Source organism: Ipomoea triloba, chromosome 11 (assembly GCF_003576645.1).
Source record: "Ipomoea triloba cultivar NCNSP0323 chromosome 11, ASM357664v1".
NCBI lineage: Eukaryota > Viridiplantae > Streptophyta > Magnoliopsida > Solanales > Convolvulaceae > Ipomoea > Ipomoea triloba.
In genome coordinates, this window is record NC_044926.1 from 20,032,585 (window position 1) to 20,051,071 (window position 18,487).

General features: G+C 36.3%; 1 pseudogene; it reads right to left on the reverse strand.

The window, feature by feature from the left end:
- Positions 1 to 17,562: 17,562 nt before the first annotated feature.
- LOC115995594 lies at positions 17,563 to 18,226 on the reverse strand (annotated as a pseudogene).
- Positions 18,227 to 18,487: the final 261 nt, after the last annotated feature.

The following is an 18,487-nucleotide window of genomic DNA, read 5'->3' on the forward strand; positions in this document are numbered from 1 at the left end:
ACGAAGTGTCCCCCCCCCCCCGCTCTATGAGTATGAGTATCTTTTTATATGCCTGAGTGCAACGACACTTTGCTTCCACTTCAATGCGCAGTAAGTGACCCCTTCAATGTTCTTCAATAAGTGGATATTAATACTGAGGAGCCGTTGGAGTGGCTCATCCACTTTAATGTGTAACGGCCTCACTGCCTAGGGTGCTGATGCCCAATTATCCTGTCACCAGTCCCCCCACTCCCTAGCCAACAAGACTGGTTGGGGTGGTTTGGGAGTAATGACGTGTGTAAAAATTATTTTTTTTCGAAAGGTAAGAGAATTGTCACCAAGGCCGACCAAGTGCCTCGGCCGATCGTAGCCGAGGCGAGGTGAGGGACTTCGGCCATGGCCGAGGTCAGCCCTCGGCCAAAGTTTGGCCGAGGTTTAGGCCTCAACAAATTTTTTTTGGGTGCTCTATGCGCGAGCTCACTTCGACCAGCCGAAGGCTCGATCAAAGGTCAGCTTTCCCGTCAGGTAGCTAGCGAGATCGGATCTCGTGCCGGCCATAAGGGAATAGATTTTTTTAAAATATAATCATGACGGACCATTAGCAAATTACATGTTTTTTGTGTTGCGCGGACTTCTCCTCTACCTCAGTGTCTCTTCCTTCCTCGCCCAGGTCGCACCTCCTCTTCTTGGTGTTGGAAGCTAAAGGCTCAGGATCTTCTTCTTTTCGCCACACATTGTCGGGTAGGCCTTGTTGATGCTGGTACTGCCCCGGATACTCAACAAATTGAGTAAAGTATCCGCTCTGCACCAGTTCTTCTACTTGTCCTTTAAAGTATGACACTCACTAGTATCATGTCCAACCTGTCGATGGAACCAATAGTACTTGGTTTGGTCCTCGCACGTAGAAACTGTCATACACTCTGAGATAAAATGCACCATTCCCATTTCCTCAGCGTGACTTAGAATCACGCTAACCGGGTGAGTAAGCGGTGTTAAGCCTCGCAGTGGGGCGAGACGAGGTCTTTCTTGAACTTTCCCATTCGTTGAGGATAACTGGTTTGGGCGTGGTGCCTGGTTAGACGGACCAACTTTATCAGGTTGCCCACCTTTCCTACCTTCCTCCTCATCTTTCTTTTTTCTGTCGGCGTCTTCTGCCTCAGCGTATCAGTTGGTTGTCCTCATCAGGTCCTCATAGGAGCGTGGGTGGTGGGCGTTCAGCTGTTTGTGGAAATCGCCTAACCTCAATGCTTGGATGAATATGAGGATTGCTGCCTTCGATTCGAAATCATATACATTATTGACCTCTTTTTTCATTTGCTTACAAAATTTCGCAAGCTTTCCCCCCTATCCTGTTTTACTCCACAGAGATGCGAGAATGACTATTTATGTTGTATATTTCCGGAGAAATAGGTTAGGAAATTCTTGGACAGTTCTGTAAAAGTCTTGATCGAACCGTCTGGGATTGTATTGAACCAATCTTGTGCCGCTCCGTCCAAAGTAGACAAGAATGCTCTGCACATGATGACGTTGCTTGCCCCGGTCATCACCATAGCTGCCTTGTATCTTGTCATATGGGCACGCGGGTCAGAAGTCCCAGTGTAAGCCTTGATGGTGGGCAGCCAAAAATCTTTTGGGAGGGGTACCTCCATTATGTCCGGAGAGAATGGAGCAGCCATCCTTACCTCCGGCTCTGGTGAATGATCTCTTGCTTCTACTTTCCTCTCTAAGTCGTCTATCTTCCTTTGGAGTTTTTCAACCAAGTTTTCTTGCGGGGTTTTGCGTCTAGTGGAGTGACGCGAAGCCGGTCCACTAGATTCGCCCATCCCATCTCCAGGTGGTCACCGATCCCGGACATATCTAGAAGCCGTCGGGCGTTCTCGGACAAATCTGGAAGCCGCCAGGCGTCGCTCAAGACCCATCAACTGAGGACTGCCGCCCTGTCGTTGGGTTCTCTCTCGTCTTGGAGATTGCACCTCCACCTCTGGAGGAGGCGGTGGCGGTGGTGAGGCCTGGCCTTGCATCCCGGCTACCAGCTGGGCCATCGTCGCCGCCGCCTATTGAATGACCTGCGCCGCGGCTTGGATGGGAGCAGCATTCACTAGGAGGGGAGTGCGGCCCCCATCGTGGTTATTGTTGATTTGGCTGTGAAGATCACCCTCGAGGCGATATCCCACACGATTATTGTTGAGTTGCTCATGAAGATCACCCGAGGTGTGACCATTGTTCACTTGACAAGAACCATGAGAGCTGTTGGATCCATATCGCGCCATTTGATAGAGATAAGATGAGCTGGGCGTTTGTGATGTGTGAAGTTTGCCTGAGATCTGATCTCGGCTCTCAATGAAAGCACCAATGACGGTAAATATGTTACCGGACTATATTTGAGTATTATTGAAGTATGATATTTTGAGTACAGAAGTTTCAGTACAATACAGTGGGTAGTCAATAGAATAGTATAGTGTGTAATCAACGAAGTGTCCCCCCTGCTCTATGAGTGTGAGTGTCTTTTTATATGCTTGAGTGCAACGACAATTTGCTTCCACTTCAATGCGCAGTAAGTTACCCCTTCAATGTTCTTCAGTAAGTGGATATTAATACTGAGGAGCCGTTAGAGTGGCTCATCCACTTTAATGCGTAACGGCCTCTTTCACGTCCGTTCACTGCCTTCGGGTCAGTGCTGATGATTTGGGTTGGGTGCTGATGCCCAATTATCCTGTCAAAGTCATTTCTTTATCCAATCCATAGCTTTCTTCCATTTGGGATTTTGAATAACCTCTTCAAATTTCACATGTTCAACTTTTGCTAACAAAGCATAGTGAGCCAATTCACCATCATCATTGATTTCATCATCATGGCTTACTTCGTAATGTTGTAACCGCACTAACATTTGCCTTTGTTGTTATGATCTCCTTGGTTATAGTCATGATGACGGTTCGGTTCTGATTCCGAACCGGCAATTCCTAATTCCCAAACCGGAACCGAACCTTCTATCACGGTTCTAAGTACGGCTCCGGTTCGAGCCTACCGCCAGTTCAAACCAGAATTTTTTTTTGTTTGTTTGTTTTATTTTTTAAATTGTCCAAATTCAACAATTAATATTTTTTGTTGAAAAGTTTTCATTCTAAAATGTTTTTAAAATAGTTATATTAAATATTTAAATTTAAAAGTTAAACCATATTAAAAAAAATTGTTATAGTTTAATTTTAAAATGTTATTTAAAGTTTAAAATTTAATCAAATAATAATTCAACTTTAACCAAATAATAAAAAATAATTATAATTTTTTTTTTAGTTTTTTCGATTTGCAACCGGAATTGCCGGTTCCGGTTCCAACAGTACACAGTTCAGTTCAAACCGAACCGTGGTCATCCCTACTTGGTTATTCAATAGGTGTTGTAACTGATGTTACAACACGAGGTGGTTATGCTACTATTTCTGTTGGAACTTCAGTAGCAACATGTTCTCCGTCAAGAACATAAACATCTCGTCTTTGTGGATCTTGATGACCATCCACATTCTAACTCCATGCTTGCAAAGGTAACATCTCGAATAACAATCACCTTCTTTGCCACGGGATTGTACAATTTATAGCATCCTTGCTTGTAACATACAATGACTGTTTTCACTGCTCTATCATCAAGTTTTGTCCTTGTTGTTGCAGGTACATGGGCATATGCAATTGATCAAAACACCTTCAATTTCGTGAAGGGTAGGTGTTAAGGGATAGGAGCTAGTAAGTTGTAATCATATTTACTAATTCATTTATAAGTATTACCATATCATTTATTATTATCATAATCTCATTCAACATGTTTATATATTCAAGAACAAAATTTAAATTATCTATAAGATTTTTTCTTTTATGTTTTCTCAATAACCATTACCAAAATCTAATATAGACATACCATTCAGAAGATAAATCATAAACAATAATTAGACAATCATTAAAATAAATAAGAGGTCAGAAATTATACCCTTGTTGCTAGGTCACCGGAATCCTCCTTTGCCCTGCCACGTAGTACTGTCAAAGCGGGCCGGCCCGTTAGGCCCGCGGGCCAGAATATGTGTAACCCTAACCCGCCTCGCGCGGGTTCACAGGCCCCACGGGTTTTTTTTTTTTTTATTATTTTTTTTTTGGTTTCAAAATTTTAAAACTGAAGTAAAGTATAATGGTCTACAATAGGTGTATTACAAATTTACGATGCATAACATAGTTAAATACTCTGTACTAGCATAATGTTTTTCTTTTAGCTATAGCCACAAAACAAATTAATATCTATGATTTCATTTGATATTATTTTCTAATTAAACCATTTCAATTAATAGATAAATTTTAATGCTATATTATATATATATATTTTTAATTTAGTGCAAATCACAAACTAAAAAGTATTGCATTTGAAAATATTAAATAGGCTTGGTGGATTAAGTTTAGGATTAGGAGTATTTAATATATATATATATATATATATATATATATATATATAGAGAGAGAGAGAGAGAGAGAGAGAGTTAATACCAGCCAAGGTCCCTCGAGTATAGTGGTTCCGCCATCTATGGTCCTAAACTTTCAAATCAACCCTCCGTCGTCCTCATTTTTTCAAATTTGACCAGCCCTAGTCCTTCCGTTAGTATTAACCGTCTGAACCGTGAAATGTGAGGGCAAATAAGACATTTTACATATACTAATGGACTTGGACGGATAAATGAGAACATTTGCAAATATATAGATACACACATGAAGAAACTTCTAATGTCTTTTCTCCTACGAAATCTGAAACATCAAGTACTTCCAGTCTTCCATGATCTAGAAATTTAATGTCATCGATCAAAGGCTCTTGCAAAACCAGGCTAGCAGAACATCAAGAGTGAGCACCTCGAGAACCTATTCTCCTTAGTTCTATTTCATAACCTTAACCTCTTCAATTAATTATCCAGCACACAAGCAATAAGCAATAAAACAATGAATCCTCTCCCATTCATTATCCATTTTATTTGCCTTTTGCTACCAGTAATTTATACGAGAATTGCTTACAAAATTAATCTTCATTAGGTAAACAACAGTATGAACTTTTCTCTACCCTCAAGGTGATATCCTTTTAATTTCGCATATTACTTTTTGTTATGAATATCACAACTGCTTCAGAACAAAATCAAACTCTACAGAAAGGCAATCTAGGCAACAAAATTCAACACAAAAAATAAAACTAACAATTTTACTGGCAAGTTAAGGACAACTAATCGATCGATTGAGCTTGAGAGAGATTGAAAAACTTCCCTGAAGAGTTCATCCACGGACTGTACGCAGAGACTCCGCCGATTGTGGCGGCGTCTGGTGCTCTCTGCACTGGGCTGCGGCAAACTCTCCCGGCGAAAGACAATGCCCTTGGTTTCACCAATCGGAACCTGGGAGGGTTGATGTTTTGGGTCGGGTTGCGAGAGAGATTGATGGCCTTCTCTGAATCCATAGAGATGCGAAGGAGGTCGTTGTTTTCGTGTCCAGAAGAGGAAGATGAGAGCGAGAGGCGAGAGGAGTTCAACGCGGACTCGTTGTCAGAATCCTTCAGCAATGGAAAGCTAAACAACTCGTCAATTGATGAGTTCAGTGATTTTGAACAGCGCTAAAGGAAATTTTTCATAGATTCGTATATTGATGAGTTCAGTTACCGTCCTTGACATTCCGATTTTGGTACAACTTCTTCAACCCTTGAATCTCCTTCCACCTGCTTCAACACCTCGGCGCCGCTGTGGAGAAAAGGCATGGTTCTGAACAAGAAATCTCATTTAACAAAATGTGAAAAGTCTCATTTACCCTCACATTTCACGGCTCAGACGGCTAATACTAACGGAAGGACTAGGACAGGTCAAATTTGAAAAAATGAGGACGACGGAGGGCTGATTTGAAAGTTTAGGACCATAGATGGCGGAACCACTATACTCGAGGAACCTTGGCTGGTATTAACTCTATATATATATATATATATATATATATAAATTTTTTGTACTTGGCCCGCGGGAATTATTGTGTATTTAATAATTTCGAATTTTAGGAATTATTATGTATTTTAGACCTCATAAATTAATAATTTCGAATTTTAGGAATTATTATGTATTTTAGGCCTTATAAATTAATAATTTCGAATTTCAAGAAATTATTGTGTATTTTAGGAATTATTTATAATATATTTCAAATTTTAGAAATTATTATGTATTTTAGACCTTATAAATTAATAATTTTGAATTTTAGGAATTATTATGTATTTTAGGTCTTATAAATTAATATTTTCAAATTTTAGGAATTATTATGTATTTTAGGCCTTATAAATTAATAATTTTTAATTTTAAGAAATTATTGTCTATTTTAGGAATTATTTATAATATATTATTGTTAAATTTATGGTATTTTAGTATTTTATTGAATTGTAAATTTTTTTTGAGATTGTTTAGAATAGTATTGTTATAAAATAATATCAATTTACTATATTAATTTACAAATAAAACTTGTAGGTAATTAGTTAGATTGGGGATTTGTTCACTGACGTGGACAACTCTGTGGTGAGGTAAGATTTTTTCCTATTCTTATTTATGCTTTGGATTTATATTCTGCATCTGGGGATTAGCCACACGTGGTCTATGTTTATTTATGTTTTGGCTTTATATTCTGCATCCAGTGAATAGCCACGTCTATGTTTATTTATGTTTTGCCTTTATATTTTGCATCCACTAATTAGCCACACCATGGTCTATGTTTATTTATGCTTTGGCTTTATATTCTGCATCTGGTGATTAGTCACACCGTGGTCTATGTTTATTTATGCTTTGGCTTTATATTCTGCATACGGTGATTAGCCACACCGTGGTCTATGTTTATTTATGCTTTGTTTGTTATTATTATAGCATTTGTTGAATTAGTGTTAACTTAAGCTTAATTAGGATTAATATTATTTTAGATTGGTTTGAGATGGATAAAAGTTGGATGAATGATTCTCGAACTAGTCAGGAATACGAAGATGGAGTTAAAAAATTTATTAACTTTGCAAAGAATAACCTTCCGGGTAGTAATGAAATGTTCCTTTGTCCTTGTAAGAAGTGCTGTAATCAGAAAAGGTTGTGAGAAAGACATATATGATGATCTAATCTGTTATGGGATTAATCCATCTTATACAAAATGGAAATGGCATGGTGAAAGCAATGTGGCTACAACATCTAACATGTATGTTGACAACGAAACTAATGAAGATGATGAGTCTGAAGATCAATTGGATGAAATGTTTCACGACGTTAGAGAGGAGTTCACCGATCGGTCAAACGAGTTGGATGAATTATTAAAGGATTCAAAATTACCTTTGTGGCCGGGTTGTAGTAAATATACCTGATTATCTGCTGTATTAAAATTATTTAACTTGAAAGTTGGGAATGGGTGGAGTGACAAGAGCTTTACTGCGTTACTTGAGATATTAAAGGATATGCTTCGAGATGATAATGAACTTCTGAAGAGTACATATGATGCCAAGAAGATTTTGTGTCCCATGGGTATGGGATATAAAAAGATACATGTTTGCCCTAACGATTGCATATTGTTTAGGAATGATTAGAAAGACTTGCATGCGTGTCCAATATGTGGGGCATCTCATTTCAAAACAAGAGAGAATGTTGGTAGGAAAGTAAGCTTGAAAAGTCCACCAACTAAAGTTATGTGGTATCTTCCAATTCTCTCAAGATTTAAGCGTATGTTTGCTAATCCAAGCGACACGAAAAACTTACATGGCATGCAGATCAAAAAATTTCAGATGGCAAGCTTCGACACCCGACTGATTCTCGTCAATGGACAACATTTGATAATGCATTTCCTGAATTTTGTCACAAGCCGAGAAATCTTAGGCTTGGACTTTGTACTGATGGTATGAACCATCACGGGAACCTAAGTAACAAACATAGCTTGTGGCTAGTAATGTTGGTAATTTATAATTTACCTCCTTGGTTGTGTATGAAACGCAAATACATATTATTGTGCTTAATGATTTCTGGGCCAAAACAACCAGGAAATGATATAGATGTCTTGTTGGCGCCTTTGATTGAAGACTTGAAAAGTTTGTGGGATGAAGGTGTGTTAGTGTTTGATGCATACCGAAAAGAGAGTTTTAAGTTGCATGCAATGCTTTTCTGCACAATCAATGACTTTCCAGCTTATGAAAACCTATCTGGATATAGTGTCAAAGGACATAAGGCATGCCCATACGTGAAAATAATACATGTTATCATCAACTTGTTCATGGCAGAAAGACAGTCTACATGGGGCATCGAAGATTTCTAGATAAATTTCACCCTTATCGAAGATTAAAAAAAGCTTTTAATGGGGTACAAAACTATACAGATGCTCTACAACCATTAACTCATATTCAAGTTTATGAACGCGTAAAGTGTATCAATGTTACTTTTGGTAAGACTCAAAAACTTAAATCTCAAAGAGGTAAGAGATCAAAATCTAATGTTGAGGTACCATCAAATGAGAAGAGTCCGTGGAAAAAGAAATCAATATTTTTTTATCTTCCATATTTGAAGACACTAGATGTCAGACATAGTATTGATGTGATGCATGTGGAGAAAAATGTGTGTGATAGTCTTGTTGGAACTCTTTTAGACATAAAAGGTAAGACTAAAGATGATCTCAATGCAAGATTGGATTTGATTGAAATGGGTATACGACCTACATTAGCTCCACGCAGTGGTGATAAGAAGACATATTTGCCTCCAGCTGCTCATACTTTGTCAAGAAAGGAGAGAATCAGTTTTTGTGAATGTTTACGTGGGGTGAAGGTACTCATCAAATATCAGTAGACTTATTAATATCCAAGATTTAAAATTGGTGGAATTGAAGTCTCATGATTGTTATGCTTTAATGCAACAACTATTGCCAGTGGCTGTTAGAGGCATATTACCTAAAAAGTTGAGATATACCGTCATCAGCCTTTGTTTCTTTTTCAATGCAATTTGTGCGAAAGTTATTGATCTAGACAAATTAGATGAATTGCATAATGGCATTATAGTTACACTGTGTCAGCTAGAGATGCATTTTCCACCTGCGTTTTTGATATCATGGTTCATTTGCTTGTACATTTGGTGAGAGAGATCAAAGAGTGTGGTCCAGCTTATTTGAGGTGGATGTACCCATTTAAACAGTACATGAAAGTCTTAAAAGGTTATGTGAAGAACCGATATATGTCAGAAGCATCTATTGTTGAAAGTTATATTGCTGAAGAGGTTATTGAGTTCTGTACTGAATATTTGGCAGGGGTAGAGGCTATTGGTGTTCCAAAGTATCAACATGAAGGAAGAATTGATGGGAAGGGTCATCGACATCCCAAAATGCATACTATGTCTCGTGAAGATGTTGAGCAAGTACACTTGTACATCTTGCATAATACAAGTGAAGTCGAACCCTATTTAGATGAACACAAGGCCTTAATTAGAGAGCAAAACCCCAGAAGAGCATACATGTGGATTGTGAGCGAACATAATCGTACTTTTATTTGTTAGTTCAAAAATAAAGTTCTTGGTGATAATAATGCTTCTAAAACTATACAATGGTTAGCTCATGGTCCTAGTATGCAAGTCATATGTTATAATAGATATGACATTAACGGATTTTCTTTTTACACAAAAGCTCAAGATGAAAAAAACACTATGCAAAATAGTGGAGTTTCTTTAGTTGCCAATTCAATGCATTTCAGTAGTTCAAAAGATAAAAATAATGTAATTGCAGAATTGTCATATTATGGTGTGATTGAAGAAATATGGGAGGTTGATTATGTGAAGTTCAGGGTCCTGGTGTTCCGATGTAGATGGGTAGATGGCAAACATGGTGTAAAAGTTGATGAGTTAGGATTTACGCTTGTAGATCTTTATCGGGAAGGTCACAAAAATGAGCAATTCATAATGGCTTTCCAAGGGAAACAAGTATTTTATGTTAGTGATCCTTCTAATAAAAATGGTCAGTTGTTCTTCATGCGAAGAGACAAATTATTATAGATGGAAATGAAGATGTTGGTTTTGATGTTGAGGAAATACCACCATTTTCTTCATGTTTATTGCCGATTATTGTAGATAATGAAATAGATGAAGTGCATGCATCACGAGATGATCATAATGAAGGGATATGGGAGCATTGATTATTTCACGTAATGCTTTAAGTTCTTATTGTGTTTTAAAGTTTTCTTATTGTAATATATATATATATATATATATATATATATATATATATATATATATATATATATATATATATATATTTTAATTTTCTAATAATTTTTCTATTTAAACAGGCATATGAATTCATCAAATAATCCTACTAATGATAGTACTACCCTTGGTACTGGTTCAACTCAAGGTAGTGATAGTACTAAGACGAGAGGTGCGACTCATTTGAAAAAAAAATATTTCTAGGGCGTAATACTTTAGGAAAGAAGCTAGTTCAATTTGATGGAGTGCATCCTGTTGGGCCAATCGGAGCGGAACTTTCAGTTATGCGGCATTAGTGGCACGTATTAACGTTCCGATAACAATAAAGTCATGGGCTAATGTCCCAAAAGATACTAAGGAGAATGTTTGGGAAGAAATTCTGGTAACCTTTTTTGAGATTTAGATTTTTATTTACAAAATAAATTAATATAATTGCATTGGATACTAATAAACAATTTTTTCTTGCAGAGTACTTACGATATTCCCAACACAGATGATATGAAGAAGCATTGGATACAATACGCGGGTCAACAGTGCAAAGATTTTAAAACGAAATTGGTTAGCAAGTACTATATATTTGGCAATTTGTCACATAAGAATCCATATGATGAATACACATTCCTTGATCCAGGGGCATAGAATGAGTTTGTTAAGTTTCATACAGGTCCAGAATATAAGGTATCATTACTCTACTATCAATTATTAACTCAATTTGTTATCATTATTCTACTATCAATTATTAACTCAATTTGTTAAGTTTGTTAATTATGTATTGCTACTTAATGTTTTCTTTTTATGTAGGCAAAAGGAAAAAAAAAACATCAAGAAATACAAACTAAGAATAATCATCCACATAATTTATCTCGAGGAGGTTATAAAAGATTGGAAAAAATTATGATGGATGAGAAGATGAAAGAACAACAAGAAATTGCAGATTCAGATCTATCATATACAATTAGTCCTCCATCTCCTCCACGTAGACACGAAAAGTGAAAGAGAGCAAGAATGGACAAGTCTGGAAATTTTCACAGTGAAGCGACTAGAGTGGTCGTAGAAAAAATGGTAAGTTATAATTTTTCTTTTCTATGTTAATAGGTATGTTGAACAAAATTGACCAAATATAATAGTAATTATTATTAAATATTGTTTATAAATGCTAGGATTCTCTCGAGATGCAATTAAGTTTCTCAAGGAGAATTCGTTGCGTCAGGAACACAAGATATACTATCTGTTGCACTAGGTATGATGAGCCTCCTGGCCGTGTTAGAGGCATAGGAAGAGGATATGGCATAAAAAGTGTATTTGGTCATGCAAAACGTCCTCCTCAGACGCCTACAGAAGATGTTAAGCGAATGGTAGACTCTGCTGTTGAAGCACGATTTGAAGAACGATTAGAAGCACGGATTGCTGAGATGATGCAACAATTCAGTAATATGCAGACTCCTCTTCATCAAGATGCACAATTAAGGCAAGAGGATGTCATATGTGAGCATGTTTCACCACAAAATGACAGTAAAAAAGCTAGTTCCCCAAACCCTTTTGCTGATTTACCAGCGGTAAGTAATTGTTTATAATTAATCTTATTATTATTATTATTATTTATTAAAAAATATTTTCAATGACTCTTCATTAATTAATGCAGTTAGGAGCACGATGCCAATTGTACTTGCAAGACCCCACTAGACGTGCAGTAGCATTTGGGATAGCCTACACTGGTGGACAGGTTCATGGGGTTGCACTAAATGTAGATCAAGTGAAGGTGAGCGTAGACAAAATCATTGATCCACGTGCAAAGGTACCATTCCCTACTAGTGAAGTTCAGCTTGTAGGTTTTGCATTTCAACAGTTTATTATTTTGCCAAAGAAGCTGGTAGAGTTATGTACTCAAGCTGATAAGGTATGTAAGCTATAAATATATTTGTATTTAAAATAGTATACAATTTACTTTTTAAAAAATAATAATTGATATTTATATTAAAATGCACAGTTAAAAGGAAAGACCAAATCGACTTTTGAATCAGTTGTCAAATCTCATCATCATGAATTCACTTTAGCTGATCCGGATTCTTTGAGTAGAACATGCAGAAAGGCATACAAGATTGCTTGAAGTCTTGAACACAATGTGGTGACGCAAATGCCTCGTGGTGTTGTGGGTAAAATTGATTATGAATTACAACTTGAGAGTTTGGAAATCATGCGCTTATTGAATATGGATACCTTAGATATTTCTATTATTCAGTTCTTTATAAGGTAATAAGTTTTTAGTATTATTTGTTCAAAATAGTTTTAATTTTATTTATCATAATTATTAGTAATTTATATGATTGCTTTTGATTGTGAGTAGAAGTATTTATAAAGAATATGGTTTTCAATCACAAACTAAGTATGGCTTTTTAGATCCAAATTGGATTCAACAGAATCTGATGACTAGAAATGGGAGGATAAACCATATAAGTGAAACCATGGGATATGGTGAGACGAAAGATTGCTATTTAGGCCCATATAATCTCGAGTAAGCATTTGATTATGTTTTAAATACAATACCTTATATATAATATACTATAAACTAATAAAATTCTTATTTGTAGGCCAGGGGCATTGGATGTTGATTGCGATTTGTCCTAAATTACATGAAATCTATTGGTTTGATTCCATTGATCAGCAGCCACGTGAGGATATTAAAAATATAATTGAAACGTATGTAAAATTATAAATATAATTAATACTCATTATTAATATAGTGATGTCAAGCATTTATGTATGTTTTATATATGTCTTATATTAATAGGTCTTTGAAGGCAACAAGCATAATAGGTGGAAAGAAAGCTAGTCGTCAACTAAAATAGATTTCATGTTCGATAAGTACATATATCTTATTGTTTTTTATTAATAAAATCTTAATTATATTATTTACTTCAAATGTAGTGTGTCATACAAAGAGGAGGTACTCAATGCGGATCTTATGTGATGAAATTTATTTTGGAAATCATTTCATTGGGAGCATACAAGGGAATGAATAAAGCAAGTAATTTAATAAACTATCTTTCTCCTTCATATTTTTTAAAGTACTAACTTATTAATTTTTTATCTCTTTTAAACTTTATAGCTTTTGGAGAGACAAAGAAGATTGCCCTACAATCAAAAAGATATTGATGACGTTAGAGACAAATGGTGCCAATATTTAATTGATGAATGGGTTGATAGATTACTTCTTTAGTTTGATGAATTGTGAGATTTATGTTAAATACTTGTTGCTTATTAGTTATTGAATTGTGAGATTTATGTTGAATTGTGAGATTTATGTTGAATATTCAATGTCTTATTAGTTATTGTTGAATATTCATTTGTGTGATGTTTATTAGTTTGATTAATTGAGAAATTTATTAGTTTGATCAATTGTTAGAAATTTGTTGCACTGATTCTGAAACTTATGTGTGAATTGTAAATATTACTGTACTGTACATGTTTTAGATGGATTCGTAAAATGTATTTAATTATTAAAAATAAATAAATAAACGATGTCGGTTTTTGCTTAAAGACGACGTCGTTTATTATTTAAAAAAATAAATAAATTACATACGGCGTCAATTATTTCGTATAACCGACGTCGTATGTAATTTTTTAAAAAAAAAAAAACTAAACGACGTCGGTTTTAAGCAAAAAACGACGTCGTTTATTTATTTATTTTTTAATAATATATGATACGACGTCGGTTTTTCCCAAAAATTGACGTCGTATCCTTTTTTTTTTTAAATAAACGACGTCGGTTTTCCTTGATAACCGACGTCGTTTATTTATTTTAAAAATAAAAAATACATACGCCATCGGTTTTTACAACCGATGTCGTATCATTTATATACAACGTCTATCAGATCGACGTCGATTTTTAACCGACGTTAAAAGTGCTAAAAAAGCGACGTTAAATGTGTTTTATGTAGTAGTGTCTTGATATATCTTTTGGGTTTGATTATAGAGAGAAATAAAGATTTAGCTGAGAGCCATGAGAAATACAAAAAAAAAACTTATTTAGATTGCTTTTGATGATGATTTTTTTACAAGTTACATAAAGGTTCCTTATATATATGGATAACTTCGAGGGTAACATAGGTATTTCAATATTTACAAAGTCATAAATTAAAGTCTATAGTAGACTACATTACTTTTTGTAAAGACTATACTATTTTATTTTGTTTCTACATAGATTTTCCTAAAGAAATACAATACTTTGTCTTCTTCTCTTTTTCTTCCAACTGTCCTTGTTGATAAATTTGAGTTGTCAGTCGAGATTTTTTCTTCTTGCAGGTTGCCAAGTGTCCAAATTTTTTCCATGCATATTCCTTACTTTGTCTTGTAGATCCATCTGATTGGGCTTCTCATTATAATATAATCTCATAATAATTTATCTAAGCCTTTTGGACTGCTTTGTAATACAATTTAATCCCGTAGTATTTTATGTTATGGGTGTCATTAATATTTTGTAATAAATTTTCCCTGTTGAACCTGCATCATTATTATACAATTATTATTGCATGGACCATGGTCCACACAACTGTGTGGACCAAAAATAAAAAGTATATTATTTTTTTATTGAAGGTACATTATTTTTATACTGTAGGTACATTGTTTTTGTACTGAAGGTACATTATTTGATAGTATAATAAAAAGTAATAATGTACCTTCAGTACAAAAACAATGTACCTACAGTACAAAAATAATGTACCTTCAGTACAAAAATAATGTACTTTTTATTTTTGGTCCACACAGCTGTGTGGACCATGGTCCATGCAATAATTTGTCATTATCATAAGATAATGATATATTCGGCGATGAAAGCTTCAGTATAACAGTTGCATAGCTTGAGGAAAACTTCACCAAAAAAACTGCATGCTCCATTTCATCACCCAATTGGGACTCAAGATTAACACCTACCCCACCCCCACCACCACATATTCACAAGCTAGGACGCAAGAACAAAAGCAATAAGTACAGCTGATGGTGAAAAACACCATATCCCTAAAGAACCTAGCTACAACAACACCCAGGAGCAGAACAATCTTTTCTTGATAGGTAACTTCATGTTCAAATAAAGAACTTTATACATAAAAAGAATAATGTACTTTGTGTATACAAATATAATGAGTCTTAAATCAGGTTAGAAAAATGGTCAAATACTCTCTCGTTGTCAACTTCCCACAACTGGGAGAGTGTGGGAGGGGGATCGTAATACCGTGGACCAGGGTCCACAATGCATTGTGGACTCTGGTCCGAAACGGTGCCGTAACAATACGGATCTCATTAAAATTAGTTTTTTTTTTATAACTAAAATATAAATGTAATTTGAACAACAACAAAAACAATGACGAAGAAGCAACAACAAAAAACACACACAAGTTCATCAGATCACAAAAACACACACGACAAAAGGTGAATATTTAAACAACATTGTAAAATTTGAAAAACATGGAACATAAGAGATAATACTTGGGTTTATATTCTGTGTATCCTAGCATTCGAATGCACAAACACATCACAACCTATGTTACTAGCATGAATACACAGAACGGTTGCCTAGAATACACAGAATATTGACACAAATTACACAGAGCTCATTCTCCTAACATTCAAATGCACAAACACATCACTACCTATGTTACTACATGAATACACAGAAAGGTTGCCTAGAATACACAGAACGGTTGCCTAGAATACACAGAATATTGACACAAAATACACCGAACTCATTCTCCTAACATTTGAATGCACGAACACATCACAACCTGTGTTACTAACATGAATACACATAACGTTTGCCTATAATACACAGAACGGTTGCCTAGAATATACAAAATATTGTCACAAAATACACCGAACTCATCCTCGTAACATTCGAATGCACAAACACATCACAACCTGTGTTACTAACATGAATACACAGAAAGGTTGCCTAGAATACACAGAACAGTTGCCTAGAATACACAGACTATTGACACAAAGTAGAATACACAGAATATTAACACAAAATACACATAATCTCATCCTCCTAACATTTTGATACGTGGTGCACAATAGTCCACGATATAAATTGTCGTGGGAGGGGGGGGGGGTGATGATGAAAATATTAAAAATGGCCAAAGAATGGAGACTTGAGGCTCAAGAAGGCAACCTGGATGAAGAATGCGACCTAGACTACGTCCGGACCGAGATAGGAAATTCGAACTAATGTATGCGACTCGGGGCCAACCTGGGGCACCCAACCATTTCTATAGCCCATCTCAAGAGCCGGACTGAGTCGTGCGTACGGTTCGTGGGCTTTGACCCATTCCCGAGGCCCATCGTGATTTTAGCTAAATTTGTTAGACTTTCCTCGGATCGTTTAAATAGCTTATGTCCTAACTTAGACAAATCATGTTCTAATTCATCATGTTCTACTCTTATAATCCACTCAATATTATTACTACAATTATTGCTTTTACCATTTTACCCTTATAATCTATGCGAACTTAATTGATTCACACATACCTTGGGTCAATTAGTCCCATCAGGTTGAGTACTTTACACATTTTTATGGGATAAGTGTCGATCAAATAAGCCCCTAAACTTTACCTAAGAAATCAATTAGGTCCTTAAACTTTCAAATGTTACAATTGAACCCACAAACATGTTATTTTGGAGCAATGAAACTCATAAACCTGTTGGTGACATGTAATTGCAGGTGAACTAGGATTCCGGCCAACTCTAATGAACATCCAAACAAATTCCGGCAGCCATGTCAAATACCACGACTGGCGACCATCAACTTGTCGTTGGTCGCGTATTGTCAGAGAAAGCGACCAACTAGTCGCCTTCTTCGTCAGTGGAGAAGGCGACCAAGTTGGTTGCCTTCTCCGGCAGAATGTGACTAGCGACCGCCAAACGGTCGTCGGTCGCTGGTATTTGACATGGCTACAGGAATTTAATCGAAGGTTTGTCGGAGTTCTCCAGAATCCTAGTTGACCTGTAATTACAGGTCACCTACAAGTTTGTGAGTTTCATTGCTCCAAAATATATAACACATTTGTGGATTTAATTACAACATTTGAAAATTTAAGAGCCTAATTAACTTATTAGGTAAAGTTTAAGGGTTTATTTGACATTTTTTCCCAATTTTTATCAAGTTCTAGAAAACCACATAAAATTGTCTCTCTTTTCCCATTTACACATAATATAAAAGTCAAGCCCTCATTAAAACTTATACAATCAAAAACTTAATATGATAGGTAGATAGCATTTAGCAGCGCAGCTTATTGAATCGTCAATGGAGGAAAACTCTCCCTTTATTTCAAATCACATTATTATTGATTTATTGCATACAACCATGTATAATTCATAATCTACAACTATACACCGCAGTAGTTCTCAGTAAATCCTGGAATCCTTAAACCTTCTGGAACACAATCTTGAATGGTGGACGATTCGCAGCAAGACGCCTCCGCTCGTCAACCTGCTCGATGCCAATGTATCCACACAGCAGCCTGGGGCAGATGAACGTGCACCCGCTGGCTCTGGGGCAGAACTGGACTGCGTACGAATCCTCGTACCTCTGTATCGTGAACAAACTCGTGGCGGTTCCATTCTCCACTCCACCGGTCCTCACCACGGCGTCTTAGAGGCCTTCCACTTGCCACACGGTGGACTGAGGGCATCCGGACGTGTCGTCCGATGGGATAAATTTGATGGTGATGTCGTCGTCCATGTGGACGACGCCGTCGGTGGAGTTTGCCAGCGAGAACCGGAGTGGAGACCCATCGGCGAAAAGTGCTTGGACGACCTCAAAGGGGCAGGCGCCGTTTTCTCCCTTGGCTAGGGTGACCCCGCCACCGTTTACGGTGGATACTGGCTGGATGTAGTAACTCACGCCGCTGCGGAGAGGCTGGCCGCTGGTGTCGAGCACTAGGTCGGCGGCGAGGGAAAAGGGGAACATGCATGCAAACAGAATGCATGGGAACACAATGGAAGATTTTGGTAGATTCATTTTCTTGGTTTTTCGGTATTTAGGTTGGAGTAAGATGGGTATTTATAGAGACAGGAATATGCATGCTTCTTGTATTTTCAAAGTTTTATCCATTTACTATTTTCCTCCTTCAATTTCTAGATTATGATTTGAAAATGATAAACATTGACTTGTCAAAGGTGATGTAAATTTTACATTGGCTAATGACTTTTTGTAAAGGAGCTAATTTCAATTTTAGTTGTTGTTAATGTGTTATTTTCACATTTAATTTTAATTTTAG